The sequence below is a fragment of the Macaca mulatta genome, chromosome 12 (genome assembly GCF_049350105.2).
Source record: "Macaca mulatta isolate MMU2019108-1 chromosome 12, T2T-MMU8v2.0, whole genome shotgun sequence".
NCBI classification, from domain to species: Eukaryota; Metazoa; Chordata; class Mammalia; order Primates; family Cercopithecidae; genus Macaca; species Macaca mulatta.
Window position 1 is genome coordinate 96,869,320 of NC_133417.1, and position 16,648 is coordinate 96,885,967.

The following is a 16,648-nucleotide window of genomic DNA, read 5'->3' on the forward strand; positions in this document are numbered from 1 at the left end:
TCATTGAACAATAATTCCTCATTTCTCCCTCCATGAAGCCTTTGGCAACCACTGTTCTCTCTGTTTCTAGTCTGAATGTGACTATTCTTGATACTTTATGTAAGTCAAATAATATAATATTTGTCTTTCTATGACTAGTTTATTTCACTTAGGATAATGTCTTCAAGATTCATCCATGTTATCAGAAGTGGCAGGATTTCCTTCTTTTTTCTTTTTTTTAAAGGCTGAATACTGTTTTTATTGTATGTATATACCACGTTTTAAAAAACCATTTATCCACCAATAGATGTTTAGGTTGTTTCTGCATTTTGGCTTTGTGCATAATGCTGTAATGAAGTTGAGAATGTGGATATCTGTTCAGGATCTTGAATTGAAATGAGGTGAGGATTATTTCTAACACCCATTTTACAAATGAAAAAAAAAAAACACAACCAGAAGGATAGAGAGGTTAAATATATTTTTGCGGGGTACACAGCTAGTAATTGTTACAGCTGGGCTTCAGTCCCACTGACTAGTGTAGAGATTGTGTTCTGAAAATGATAACACTTCACACTAGCATTGGACTCTTAACAGTACCTGGCACCTGCAAATACAAAATAAATATCAGCTAATTCTATTAGCAGCAAGGAGGATGTGCCTCTGGCTTTAGTGCTTTTGCCCACCTAGCTTGCATTTTTTTTGATTATACTTCTGAAGAGCTGAAACTCTCTGTTATGAGACTGAACTTAGGCTTGTTACAGAAGTAAATTTGTATTAATGTTAACTTAGAAGGTCAGTTCTAACCTTAGACTTCTATAAATTCTGGCAAAATTCTAGTAGGAAGTCTTCCCCCTCTTTTCTTTTTCTACACCTTCTCTCTCCTTCTAACTGGCATTTCATAAATATATTTACTGACTCCCACACCTAAATTCAAATATTAAAAGCAAAGCCTTACTCTCTTGCACCAAAAATAAAACCCAAAACTACCATTCACTCTTTTAAACTAGAATTCTAATCCTAGAGATGATGTATTAACTCTGTCGAAACTTGAACAAAACTGTCCTGGCCCTCAGTATCCTCTCTGGAGAAGGTCAGAACACAGTTGTGGCCACAAAAATTGCCACTGAGCCCTGATATAAATAGCAGTGAATTGACCATGCAAAAAACGGAGGACTGAAGGGTCAATGAAAGCTAATTATAACTTGAGGGTCTTGCCTGGATTGTGGGAGAGCAGGGTCAGAAGCCTTGCAAAGCTGACATTTTACTCCCAGATGAGTCTACTTTTGGGAAACTATTTATTTATGGACATGCATAGAGCCTAGGAATTAGAGGTGGATGCCAGAGGGGGCCTTGTAAGAGCTTACGGCTGTCCTGTAACCGGAAGTCAATCTGCCATTCTCCTCTTATCCTCTGGTTCCTGGTTTGTGATTTTTCACTGCAGCAAGTATTCTGCTTCTTCCCCGTCACAGAAAATATGGCTTTTCTTATCTGTAAGGTGTCTCAATTTAGTGGAAAATAGAATTGAGTCCACTGCCCACTCCCTGTTCCAGGACTGTTTTTTCTCAAAATAGGAAAGATATAATGTGTAGGCTGGGTGGCTAGAATTAGGTTGAATCAGTACGAAACAGGGAGATTTGTTTGCTTCAGAAGAAAATCTCCCACTGCCTTGCCTGGCTGCAGAATCCAGGACAAATATCAAGACTTGGAGCTACAGAAATCAAATCATCCTGAGTGGATTATTATAATGATGACCCTCTCCATGGATTGCCACATGCCCTTTTAACAAAGCCTTTTGTGGCCAAACTGGCATTTCTAGTTAAGATTTTGAAACCATTATATTTAATGCCTTCTCATTGATTAGGTCAAAAAAGAAAGAAATCGACTTTCCTATGGAGATAGGCAAATCTTTTCTTTCTTTCTCTGTTTTTATAATGAACTGAAATACAAAACCATCTTGTTCTCTAGATATCCAGAGAAAATTAATCACCTCAAAACAGAGAAGGAGAAAGTTGGAAGTACAAAATGACATGTCTGAGTTTTTCTGTGACTCCAAAATACCCACTCGGGTAAAGATACCACCAGATTTATTGTTATCCAGCCTTTGGGTTCTTATTTCTGATCTACCTATTGGGTAATAAAGGATTCATTTTATTTTGATTGTTTCAGAATATCACAGAGCAACAGAGAAAATGTGGATCACTCCAACTCTAGCACAAGGTCGGGGAGGAAAAAAATCAGAGAGTTTGGAATTTCTAAGTGCTGGTGTTTGAGAAATGGGGAGCATCACAAACTAACAGCAGAGGTGGACCTTTTTTACTGAGTGATGGAACAGCACTCGTCAAATGCAAATAACAATTGTACATAGAAGGTAACTTCTTTCTCTGTCCCCACATCTCTCCATCTGAAACTTCATTCTTCCGTTAAAAAAGAACTGTGTTCTGAATGTTAACGTTCTGCCTTGTGCCCTTAACTTAATGGATATTCTCAAAACTGACAGCTTTTTCTTCATGCGGGAAGAAGAAATAATTCTGAATTAAGAACACCAAAATAGGTTAAGGATACATTATGTCAGAGGCTGTAGATTGTTAACAAGCAAAGGAAGCACACAGCATGGAATATAATACAATTAAGGGCACCTGGGTAAGATTGCCAGCCATTTCATCCCAATGACTTCACCTGTTGATGCCAGAGGTGGCCCTTTCCAGTCTGTCTAACATTTTACAGAGCCCAGGTGTTTTTCTAATTTCTGAGTGATCTGCAATTACCACCCTGCCTGGATCCCTTACCCGGCCCATCACTCCCTTCTCCAGTTGCTGTGAGTGTAGACTTCTAATGACCCACAGCTGTCCCCTTTTCTAGAGAATTGCGAGTGGCAGCTGCATTTCCCAGGAGGTCATGCTCCTCACTCCAATTAAGGGCAGCCAATGACTGATGAATGTGCGGCTACAAATGGCTCCCTTACGTTGAAGGAGAGGGCCAAAATTAATTTTGTGGTGTGATCCCATGGATCAGGTCAAGACTAGCCTTTGTACAGGACCACATCCTTGTTGAGCTCTTTCCTCTCTCCTCTCCCGCTTTGCACCCCACTCTGCTGGCTTTCTCTGAAGAGCACAGCTTCACTAAACCTTGTGTACCAGAACTACTGTCTGAGGCTCTGATTCTAGTGTGCCCAGAACTAAGAGACTGAGTTTGCTTATATATCTTTCTTAATGGATTCAATAGCATAATATCATTGTTAACTAGAATTCCCTTGAAAAATAATAGACTGCCGGGCGCGGTGGCTCAAGCCTGTAATCCCAGCACTTTGGGAGGCCGAGGCGGGCGGATCACGAGGTCAGGAGATCGAGACCATCCTGGCTGACATGGTGAAACCCCGTCTCTACTAAAAAATACAAAAGAAACTAGCCGGGCGAGGTGGCAGGCGCCTGTAGTCCCAGCTACTGGGGAGGCTGAGGCAGGAGAATTGCGTGAACCTGGGAGGCGGAGCCTGCAGTGAGCTGAGATCCGGCCACTGCACTCCAGCCTGGGCGGCAGAGCGAGACTCCGTCTCAAAAAAAAAAAAAAAAAAAAAAAAGAAAAATAATAGACTATTCTCTCTGAGTTGCTGAGATCTTTTCTTCAATAAGAAAAGTTCTTTCAGTTCAGCAGTGTTCTCTTGGTAGCCTTTATCCATCAGCTTACATGGAAAGATCATGGTTGACAAAGGATCAAAGTCACAAAGGTTGAAAATTTGAACCCTGTGACTGATTCCTACTTGCCTCTTTCTCATTTTGTTAGTTTGTCTAGTATTCAACACTATTTACAGAACTCCTCTTAAAAGCTTGGCTTTTCAAGTTAGAACAATGTTCTGCCACAATAGGAATAATTACGATGGCCTTAGTATATGGTAGTCATCTGGGTGGCAAAATAAAAGATTTTTGCTTGGAATCAAATAGTCCATTCAAGTCTGAAATGATATGTATTTTCTGGGCCCTCTGTAATTAGAAATGTGATTGTATAAATGTCTGAAAATCTGTTCTGGTTTTAAAGAAATTGGCCTACAGCCTGTTCTAATCCGGACACAAAATTCGCAGAATTTGAAGGTCTCCTTGTATCACTACCAGCTAGTGGTATGAGGGTGGGCTGATTCAGCAATTGGAAGAACGGTGATTCCAGCTGACAGGTGCAGTCCTCCAGGAAATGTCAGGTTGACCCTGCTGCTTAGAAGAGCAGAACAGAGAGGTGATGGCAAAGGATACAGGGAATGGAAATATTTTAAAGGCATTATTATTTCTATTGGGTGGGGCAAGGATACATGATTGCACAGTGGAAGAGTTGGAATCCTTCACTCATTTGACAACTGTGCTTTGTATCAAACATAACGTCCAAATATGTTGACTGATGCACTGAATTGGGTGTTACTGATTCTCAATACTATATTTTGCTCTAAACAAATCAGTTTTTTGTTTCTACCATGTTATTGCTTATTTATAATCAACATCTTCTATCCTAAAACATTTCTAAAGCAAGCAGGTTCGTGCTGTTTCTATTTAGACATTTGATGTTCATTTGGGTCCAGTGTCTTCATGTTTACAAGAGATTTTTGCTGGATTTGTAGGATGTAAAGTTTTTACCATTTGATCTTTGAATGGGATGCATCCATTAGAAGGTCAGTGCTGAAAAGTCAGGAAATTGCTTTTAATTTTATGTAATTTTGGTTTATTTGTAAAATTCACAGAATTTCACACCCTAAGATTGTTTTCCTGGGATTCTGTTTCAAAAAGGCCACTGGATCTTAAGGAAAGATGAACTCATTTTGTTACTGTTGTTGAATTTCCAAACAAAAGGGCTTAAGACTTGGAATTTGCCATTTATTACTGAGAAAGTAGAGGTAACTATTCTAGTTGCTAATGTCCTTGTTCAATATCCTTTCCCTGCCTGCCACAGGATTGTCATCCCACTTTAAAGGGTTAGATCACAGAAGAGGCATCTCTCAAAGTTAGGTACTTCCTATCCCCTTTGATAGGAGGAAAGCAATACTTGGTGAGTCAAAAGAAAAATACATCAGAAAATCTGAATTGTTCTATTCTCTTTCCCATGTCCATAATGCATTTTATAACTGTCTTTATCGAAATGGAAACATATGTCGAATTTTTAAAAACAAGAATGGTGGCACTGACAGTATGCTTTTCTTTAAGGTTTCTTACCAAGCAATAACTGGAAATATAAAAATTAACTTCAGATTTTATATTTCAATATACTATGTTATTGGAATGTTTTGTTCTGTAACATGTATTTGTAAGATTTATTGAAAAGAAATTCAATGGTATTTGCATTTTAAAATCCTGAGGGAGTTAAAATTTTGACCTTGATTAGCTTAAGCATCTCTAATAGTAGTTTCTACAATTAGAATCTGGCAAGGAGAAAAAAAATCAGTGGGTAAGAGGAAGGACACAAGGATATTTTCGTATGCTTATAAATTGGCTATGTCACTGCTTTAAGTTGGTTTAATATGTTGGTTTAAAATTTAGTCTTCTTCTTGTTCTAATTATTTCTTGCCTACTTCTAGAAATAAGCCAAGATTCCTTGAACTAGAACAGAAACTAGAACTTTCTTATTAGCCTCTCTTAGTTGTTTGGCTAGTAATTGTGTGATTAGACTCATAGCTTAAGTCATCAAGGCAGATTAATCACTTGTGAATAATTATTTTTATAGATATGACTGTGGGAAAAACAGACCATTGGTAAAATGGAATCTTTAAAATATAGTTAATCCTTAATTATCCATGTTCATAAAAAAGGAAAAGATCCAAGAGATATTTCAGCAATAACCTGTATATGTTATTGACATGCATTTATATGTTTTTTGTTGTTTGTTTTGTCTTTTTTTTTTGAGACGGAGTCTCGCTCTGTCGCCCAGGCTGGAGTGCAATGGCCGGATCTCAGCTCACTGCAAGCTCCGCCTCATGGGTTTACGCCATTCTCCTGCCTCAGCCTCCCGAGTAGCTGGGGTGCCACCTCGCCCGGCTAGTTTTTTGTATTTTTTAGTAGAGACGGGGTTTCACAGTGTTAGCCAGGATGGTCTCAATCTTCTGACCTCGTGATCCGCCCGTCTCGGCCTCCCAAAGTGCTGGCATTTATGTGTTTTTAGAGCAGGCTTTCTTCTATAATTAAAATATTTAAGGCTAACCTGAAAATTAGTTTACATTCTCTGAGTTTTTACCGATTAATGACAGTGATGTCATCCAAAAATACTCTGGGTGTTGAAGGTCAGTCAGTCTGGAAAGAACTCTTTTGCTGCAGTTGATTGACTAAGTAAGCAAGCTGCATCTGAATACTTGAGAATTCATTTCAAGCACGAAAAAATGCAACAGAACAACAGCTACCAAAAAAAAAAAAAAAAAAAAAGAGAAAGGAAAAAAGTGCAAAAGTCCCCACTGCGTCAGAGGGTCTTTGTATCACAGAGTGGTAATTATTTCATTGCGTATGTAAAATATTTGTTGTATTAAGTCGTGAAGATTCCTAAACCATGTAATATGAAATGTATATTGAGAAAGGATGAAACTGTATGTTGGAAGATTAGCTGCTTCCTTTCCCCAAGAGTTTTCCTCAGGATCATCCCAAAAATGTGCAGGGCCTCAGGTAAATATTTGTTGTGGGTCCTCTGTCTGTATAAACGATTTGATTTAAAAAGTGTTACAAAGTTTATTCTTCAGAATAATGGGTAAAGTGGAGCTACTTACACACTTGTTTATTGTCCAATCATTGCTTGCAATGATTCCTCATATCAGCCAGTAGATTGGCACTGTATCTTCTGGTTCTCTATTGTCAAACGTGTGGTTCCTGGCTAATTTCATACCTTCCACCATGTGAGAAACAGGTAGCAATGCTGTTATTATTCACAATGCAATGGCTCCTTAGATTCTTTTATACTGAGACAGTATAGATCTTCTTGCCTCTGCAGTTCTCTAATACCATTTATTTAATGCTAGTTCCATCATTACTTATGAGGCTACATCATTCATTATGTCACCCATGACTACTGGTTTCTCATGACCGTCTCAAAGGCTGTTACTACGCTTTGTTGATGATGACCACAAATGCACATTTTATCAAGCATATGCAGGAAAATGTGAATGATAAGTTGTTTTCTGGTCATGTAAAATTTACTGTATAGAATTTTACAGCATGTAAACTTAGGATGCTGTATTTTCCAGTATGTCTTCTCCTGAATGCTTTAGGCAGTGGCCACTGTGTTCCTACAATGTGATCTCTTTTAGTGCTGCTGGACGTTTGCCTTCCACCACTTCTACTATTGGGGAAAATAAGTGAAGAACCTACAGAGGATAAGAAGAGTGGTCCCATTTGCAGAAGAAATGTCCATCTCTTGTCTAGCATGGCTCAAGACCAGCCTGGCACAGTACAACATCAACACATGATGTAAGGCAAGAGAGGAGACGGATCTGAAGAGTCACGGGGTAAAGGAGAGCAAAGATGTTGAAAGCTCTGGGTGCAGATGGTCAAGGCCACCCCATAGCCTGACCCATGGTGTAGAGCCTGTGGAGGAAGTAGAATGACAGCTGTAGGTAGAGGACACCTTGTGCCATCCTGGTTCCTCCATACACTGGAGGTGGCACCACAGTCTAAAGAGCTATTATACCAGCTCATGTGTGTGGCTCAAGCCCAGGGATTGGCAGAGTCCTGAATTGTTCTGTGTCCCTCCAAAGTCAGGGTCACTGTCACCCTAAGTCAGCATGTCAGCACCATTCCAGAGGCCCAATTTTATCCAATCTTTCACAGTCTCATATAAAAAGTATTATCCTGGACAGCAGTGCCTTTCCTCCTAGAGGTTCTTTGGGAATTTGGTTTACCCCATGCATTAGGCAGAGAATAATTTATTATTATTATTATTATTATTTTAAGCAACAGGGTCTTGCTCTGTCACCCAGACTGGAATGCAGTGGCACAAACACAGCTCACTGTGTCTTGAACTTTTGGGCTTAAACAATCGTCCTGCCTCAGCCTTGAGAAGCTAGGACTACAGGCACATGCCACCATACCCAGCTAATTTGTAAATTTTTTGTAGAGATGGGACATTGCTATGTTTCCCAGTCTGGTCTCGAACTCCTGGCCTCAAGTGATCCTCTTGCTTTAGTCTCCCAAAATGCTGGGATTATAGGCACGAACTACCATGGCTGGCCCAGGTAGATACTTAGTGAGTGCTCTGTAGAGGAGAAATGGAGACATAGGTCCTGATCTAGTCTGAGACTTCCTGACCAAACAGCAGAGGAGCTGGTCCCAGGCACCAGATGGGGACTTAGAAAATTTCTTGGAAGGCGCTTTAAGGCATGGTGCTCCCTGAGGTGCAGGCCAAGGTCAGGGTTCCTGCTTACCTGGATCAAAGGATGGTACTGGATCTCCTCTCAGCTTCTTTGTTTCGGTTCATCACTAACAATTGCCTCATATGATCTTGAAGTTTGTTCTTAAATTGCTGCCTAGTTACTACTAAGTGCCTTCCTTGATGTCCCAGGAGGCAACCTTCAGAGATGTGCTTTTAGGGTCTCTGCAGCAGAGGTGAGGAAGTTTAAGATTTTGAGAGCAAATTACCACATTCTTCAAGAATTAACATAAATTCATATGCATTAGCATTATATGTAATAGTTCATCTCTACTTCAGAACACTGGACTGATCTCTGAAGAGAAACTTCCAGCTCATGGACTCTTCACACAGAGAAACAGCTCACGGAAATGGGGTCATTATTATTGCTTACTGTGTTTTCATTTAAATTGAGGAAAGCAGAGCGACTTGTCACTTCAGTAGAAAAAAATAGAATATATGAGTTTTGTGGAAGCTTCAGGAGTCACAAGTTATGACTAGCAATGTAAATCTATTTTTTAGTGTCTAGTCCCATTCAAAGAACAATGAAAGGTAGTGGAAGTCTCTTTGTCTTTTTGTGCTTGGAAGAAATCGATATGAAAAATTGGTATTCTAAAGTCATAGATCAAACATTGTAGTTTAGGAATTTTAGAATGACGATAATTAGAAAGAAATACATCTTTTGTGGAAAAAGTAGTACTTTTTATTTCTTTGGTGTTGCTGGGAGAAAAGATGTGGTAATGTTCAGAGGGTGGAGCTTTCTTCCTGCTCTGAAGCACAGATGAACTCCAGACTTTAATTTTAACTTTAATCTGATCCCTTCTGCTTTTCTATTTTCTTTTTCTTATCCTTTATCTTCTTTTTTATGGTGCCATTTCTTCACAGGCAAGGACATACTGTTAAAAGCCTTTTGTGTCTAAAGGGATCACTTCCTTCAGAAGTTGTTATTTAAATTTGCCTTAGCGGAAAATTAGTTGACTCTATTCCAAAATAGAGACTCTTGGAGCACTCGTCTGTTCTAAGAGAAGAAGGTGTTTCAGGTAGAACAATGGGTCTGATGCAAACTCTGTCCATAAATTAAAAAGGGAAATAATAAATAATGTGTCTCTGTTTTAGGATTATTCATTGCTGATCTCTTTGCTTATTCTTATGTAACTATTGAAGAAATAAAAAGCTACTCTTATGTGTAATGAATAATGCTGATCCACATTTGTCACTAAGGAAGGAGCTCCAAGCAAGATTAAAAGAGAAAAGCAATTTGATTCCTTTTGTTTAAATTCAAAGAGAAGATACAGAGACACATTTGCTATATATTTTTTTTCCCCTGGAAAGATGGGTAAGAAAACTGTTGACCATGATTATCACTGTGGTGTGGGGTTGGGAGAAGTGGGATAGCAGTAGCTTGTTTATATCCCGTTTAATACCTGTTTGCAGTATTTCAATTTCCTTACTATGTTTCTTTATGTGGTAGGCAACATTCTCAAATGGCTCCCAAGATTTCCTGCCTCCTCAGTGGACATGCCCTGTGTCATCCCAGGTCTGTGACTATGGTGGGTTTTATTCTTGTGATTTAATGATGTTGTGTGGCACCATTGACTTTAAGAGAGATGATCCAAGTGGGCCTGACCCAATCACATGAATCCTTTAATGGCAGAGAGTTTTCTCCAGTTGGTGGAAGCAGATGATGAGGAAATCAGACCTTTAAAGCATGAGATGGACTGGACTTGCCATTGCTGGCTTGAAAATGGAGGGCACTACACGGTGGGGAATATGGGCAGCCTCTAGGAGTTGAGAGCAGTCTCTAGCTGGCAGCCAGCGAGGGAATGGAGACCCATTCCTATTACTGCTGGGAACTGAATTCTGCCAACAAGAAGAAGCTTTGAAGCAAATTTTCCCAGATCCTCCAGACAAGAACTCAGTCTGACTGACACCTTGATTTCAGTCTTTAGCTACTCTGAGCAGAGCACTCAGATTGGGAAATTTATTATTTTCCAGTTATTTCTTATTTCCCACACTGGATTTCTGACCTACCAAACTGTGGGCTAAAAAATGAGTGCTGTTTAATGTCACTACATTTGTGGTAATTTGTTACACAACAATAGAAAACTACTATTACACTTTGGGAGGCCGAGACGGGCAGATCACCTGAGGTAAGCAGTTCAAGACCAGCCTGACCAATATGGAGAAACCCGGTCTCTACTAAAAATACAAAATTAGCCAAGCGTGGTGGTGCATGCCTGTAATCCCAGCTACTTGGGGAGCTGAGGCAGGAGAATCGCTTGAACCCGGAGGTTGTGGAAGCTTCAGGAGTCACAAGTTATGACTAGCAATGTAAATATATTTTTTTCGGAGGTTGCAGTGAGCCGAGATCGCACCATTGCACTCTCCAGCCTGGGCAATAAGAGTGAAACTTAGTCTCAAAAAAAAAAAAAAAAGAAGAAAGAAAACTATTAGTTTTCCATAATATTTTAATATAAGAAAATAAACAATTACAGTAGGGATTATCTGGACAGTGAGATTAGGAGTCATTTTTTCCCTATTTAATATTTTTTAAAATAAATAAAAAACCTTAATAAATATAATTAAAAAAAAACAAGGATGAGTTGTTATTGTAAGGAGAATATGCCCTCTTTCAAAGTTGGATATAAAGTTACTATACTAAAGGAAGCCATATTTTCTCATTGATTTCCATTTTATGTTTTCATTTATACATTCCTACCTCATCCTTTAACATTATAAATTAACAATGTGTCTTCATGAGAGAAAATTTCCTTAAAACCAAAAAGCAAACCAATTTGGAAACTTTCAGCAAGAGAGTGACTAAGCAAGCAGTTTATTGAGGGACACTAGGACTATAGGATGGAAAAGGCATGTCTGTTTGCTTTTGCCAGTAAACCCAGCCCCTCTCACAGGTCTTGGCATACTGTCTGTTTCAACACTTATTTGTCAGTTAAAACAAATGAATGTGCTTGTTGTCAATGTTTCATTTTAAAGACTTCATAAGGTTTCTTTCACTTAGGGCTTCTCTTCCACCATTTTGTTTCCTGCTTTAGAGGGAGAAACTCCTATTCCTGTGTGATTGTATCATTAAGTCCAAACAACTTAGCTTCCTGCCAGCTCTATCCTGGATATTTACGGTATCTGCTATGGTCTGAATGTTTATGTCCTCCCTTACTCCGTGCCAAATCCATTTGTTGAAAACAAATCCCTAGTATGATGGTATTAGGGTGGGGGGCCTTTGGGAGGTGATTAGATGATGGGGGCTCAGTCCTCCTAAACAGGATTAGTGCCTTTATAAAAGATGCCCTAGAGAGCTGCCTTGTCCTTTCCACCATGTGAAGATGCAGTGAGAAAGTACTCTCTTTGATCCAGAAACTGGCACTGTCACCAGACACTGAATCTGCTGGTGCCTTGATCTTGGACTTCCCAGCCTCCAGAACTGTGAGAAATATATTTCTGTTGTTTATAATCCATCCAGTTTATAATGTTTTTGTTATGGCAGCCTTAAGCTACAGTAGCTCCATTTAACCATCTTGGGTGACTCTTTTACAAATTATTTGTTTCCTATTGCTTTGCTACTATAAGTTTAAATATTCTATATAGAGGATTCTCAGCACTTTCCCCTTCCTCAAAAGATGGGAAATTTATAGATAGCAGAGATTATTCTTATTCCTCTGTTTTATCTACATAACCAGCACAAGGCCTGGCACATATAGCTGCCCAATAAATGTAATAAATGTTAATAAAACAAAATGAATATCTGTATTGGGGAAATGTTTTTTGAAGATAAAAACGCCCTGCAGTTATTGGAAAATTTGGCCACCTTCTTTTATTTAATCATTTAAAAGTCTAGCTATGAGATAGTTGGGAAGGACATTGTACTCTCATAATAAAAAGAGTGATGGCAGAAAGAAAAAAGAAAACACTAAAGATTGTAGTGAAATTACAGCCAATGGGCATCAGTTTCCCTTTCTCTGGTTGATTTCAGGGGCAATCCCACAAGTTAAGAAACGGCTTTTCTACATCCATCCTGGCAGGAAGGCCTTCCTTTTATTATGTAGGTATGTAAAATTATTGATTTAAAGTCCCTAGGAAATTTGACTTTTCAAATAAGGCACATTCACTGGAATATGCTGCCTTTCCCTGCAGGCCATTAGGGTCATAGAGACAATTAACGTGCAGTGGACCTAAGAGAACACAGCTAATCCTCGTGCTTCCTTAGATCTTCAAGTGGTTGCCAACATAAAAAGTTTCTCCTTAACAGAGGACATCTTGACCCTTTGTGCTAAATCTGTATCAGTTTTTTTTTTTCCCCAACTCAGAGCTCTGAAGGCTCAATTTAGCATCCAAAAAAATTGAGCTGTGTCCTTTCTCTTTTGTACCTCATTACCAACAATAAGGAGTTGAAGAACTGGAGTGTTGGCTGGCAATTTTGTGATGATATATGACAGAGCAGAATACAGCCTTGCTTTTTGTCATCTACAGGGCCTCAGGTTATTGACAAGAGTAGGTATTTTTCAACTGGAACACAGAAATGGGATGGTAACTTCATATGCTCAACTTACCAAGAACACCAATCCCTTTGACACCCAGGGACTGTGCAGGTGGCCAGCAATGTTGATAACAAGGAGTGGTGCTTTTCCGTTAGAGACCATACAACCACCCTCCAACTGATTGACTACTTCTCCTCCTTACACAGCATTAACAGCAATCTTTTCATAAATTTGGAAAGTGGCAAGAGGGAATCTTCTTATAAGTACTGGCAAGAGTGTTTTTGCATTTTATATCCCCCTAAGAAGGCTTCTGTGTTTTTTCCTAAGGCAAATCCAATCCTGTCACTAACTTTATCTTACTGTGTTTATGCCTCCAGGAGGGGAAGAAGCACCCAAGAGCCTTCATTTCTGTAGGCCAGGAGTCCGAAATGATGGTCTATGCCTGGGCCACATCCAGCCAGCAGGCATTTACGTTTGGCTTGCATAACATTTAAAATGATTTGAATCAGTTGCCAAAAACTTAAAAGCCAGGAGATTTTCATGTAAAAAGAAATCTAAATTTTGGCTCTTCTTAAAAGAGGCCTATGTTTTTGACTGGAAAGTCATTGGACCCGATTTCTCACACAGCAAGTGGAACTGGGTAGTGATTGCCAGTTTACCACATGCAGCGTGGCTCCTAGAACATACCTTCCCTGTGTGGGAATTAGAAAGAAGCACTGCCACTGCACAGGTGGATTATAAGGGTGCCCCATCGGACAGGACACGGCCCATGTGTAATAGCTTTGCCACAATTGCTGCCATCTCCTTGAGTCAGTTTACTCATGTCTGAGTTTTCAGGCATTTGAATTTGTGACCCCTGCCAAAGCCTTTGGAGGAAGTAGCTGTCTGCAGCATACATCTTGATGGAAGAGGGCTGCTGGCCTAGAGGACTTTCTCTGATTGCTTGCACACAGAGTTGGAGACACCAGCATTTGTTTGACTTACCGCCTGTGTTTTTCTGAGAACACAGCTGGATAATTTTGCAGGAATTATATTCATAGGCTAGGTCTCTGTATCTTCATGATTCACCTTAATTCCTGAACCTCTACAATCCCCCACCCCTGGCCGCATGCTGATTTGCCATTTGTTCCTTTTTTCAGCTTATGAGAGGAAGTGTCCAAGGAGAATATAGCAAGTTCTCTCCTACGACACAGAGATATAACTCCTTTAACTTAAAGAGTTTGAGGCAGACTTCATGAACCATCTTTGAATGAGCTGATTCTAGTATCTATCTCTGTTGACAGCTTGCTCTTATTAAACCCTTCCCCAAAGTGAACGCTGCAGCTACTGACAATGGATGAGGCCAAGGAGCTAAGGAGCCCCTCTGTGGCCTCAGCATACCTGAATAATAGTCACTCTGTGGCTCTCCAAGAACAGTGAAGTTTTTTTTTTTTTTTTCCTTTTTTTCTTTTTCTTTTTCTTTCTCTCTCTGTCTTTTTTTTTTTTTTTTTTTTTTTTTTTTTTTTTTTTTAGTACTGGAATGACAATCATCAAAATCATTTACAAAGTGCAGTGTAAGTGATGCTGTATAAGGGGTGGTAAAATGAAGTTATTATGCCATTTGAGAGCTTATAAACTGACTTATAATTAAGCAGGGTTGCAGGATAATTAAGTGTCTGTTTTGGCAGTAGCATGGATTTCAGATTGGAATTGAACACTGGCCCTGACACTAGTTATTTGAACCTGGACTAATCACTTAATTCTGTGACCTTTAATAGAAAAGTAGTTAAATTATAACATGATGAGTGAGACCTTAGAGTAGTTAAGAACTCGGGAGTCCTTTCTGCATTCCATCTTACTAGTTGGATTCAGTAAACTTCAAAATTCTCAGGTTCCTACTCTTAAAATGGAGGTAAAAATCGTACCTTCCAAATAGGATTTTATATGACTAAATGAGATAATGCTTGTATCTAACATGTGATTGGTACACAGTATTGCTGGCCATTGGAGTGCTCAGCTGGTATAAAGTATGTTGTCAAAAATATTGGTTTCTTCCCTCTTTCTTGGGTCTCAGTGCTTTGGTGCTAAAAATTTTAGCAAATAGGAGGAACTAAAGGTTGCTCTGCTCAATAAATATTTAACAAATTGCTTTTTACAGTGAAAAGTGTATATATGTATGAAAATCAAGCTGCTTAAAGGTGTGACTTCTTAACTAGGGCAGTTTATGTGGAGAGTTAAAAATAATTTTAGAGTTTCAAATACTGCAGGATAATGTAATGGTTAACACAAAAATAAGAAAATATCTTGGCCGGGCGCGGTGGCTCAAGCCTGTAATCCCAGCACTTAGGGAGGCCGAGACGGGCGGATCACGAGGTCAGGAGATCGAGACCGTCCTGGATAACACGGTGAAACCCCGTCTCTACTAAAAAATACAAAAAACTAGCCGGGCGAGGTGGCGGGCGCCTGTAGTCCCAGCTACTCGGGAGGCTGAGGCAGGAGAATGGCGTGAACCCGGGAGGCGGAGCTTGCAGTGAGCTGAGATCCGGCCACTGTACTCCAGCCTGGGCTACAGAGCGAGACTCCGTCTCAAAAAAAAAAAATAAATAAATAAATAAAAATAAAAAATAAAGAAAATATCTTTAATAATGCAAGTTACTGCCTGTTCCCTTTAAGAATGAGTTCCTGGCTACAGAAATCTTTATCTAGACACCCAAATCAAGCAGAATACAAAGGTCACAATGCCAATTTCATCTGAAACTTGTTTTGCAGTGCTTGAGTCTAGGTTTTTAGGAAAAGACTTGTGGTTGCTATGGAACTGTTAATAATGATTGCTGCCTGTGCCTTAATTCTTCATACTCCCAATCTCCAATATAAAATCACTTAGATTTGGGCTCCGGGGCAGTAAACAAACTTTTGAGCAAGAATTAACTGGACTTGGGCATTAGTGTCTTAATGTAGGAAATGACTTTCATTATAACCTTTACTTATACTGGCAGCCAGGCTATGTTGAGGTTTCCTAATAGTGGGCTTAATCGCATGAGTGTCAAACTTTGCTCTTCTGGGTGAGCACTGCTAAAAGCAGAAACATTTTGGGTTTTCATCAGACAATAAATATCAGAAGTCCTTGTTTTGTACGGAACTAGTCTTAGTGAGAGTCTTTTGTTTTCACATATAAAAAGAACCAGTAATTCAGCCACATACTGGATTCCTAAGCAGAAAGAAGAAAATATTCCTGTTGAAATACGTATCTATTTACTTTAAAAAGAAATCTCACAGAAAAATGACTTTATTTTTTGCTATATACCTGTGAGATTAGTGACCCATGTAATAGATGCTTCTTACTCCTGGATTATATTTCTAAGATATGGCTCTCAGTCCTTCTTTTTTTTTTTTGAGGCGGAGTCTTCACTCTGTCGCCCAGGCTGGAGTGCAGTGGCACCATCTCGGCTCACTGCAAGCTCCGCCTCCCGGGTTCGCGCCATTCTCCTGCCTCAGCCTCCCGAGTAGCTGGGACTACAGGCGCCCACCACCTTGCCCGGCTAATTTTTTGTATTTTAGTAGAGACGGGGTTTCACCGTGTTAGCCAGGATGGTCTCGATCTTATGTATGACAAATCTTTGGGGAAAACTAATCCAGTTCTTGAGCTCCAGGCATAGAAAGTTAGGAATGAGTTGTTGGATAGGTGGGGAGAAGACATATCTAATTTGGGGATGTTGCTGCCTCACCAGTATGCAAATAACTCAAAAATAATACAGAATAAATCGCTTCAATTTCCACAACTGTTGCTCTCTGTAATCCCTACAGTGTGTGATTTTCAACAATTATCTGGCCTAATTCTCTGT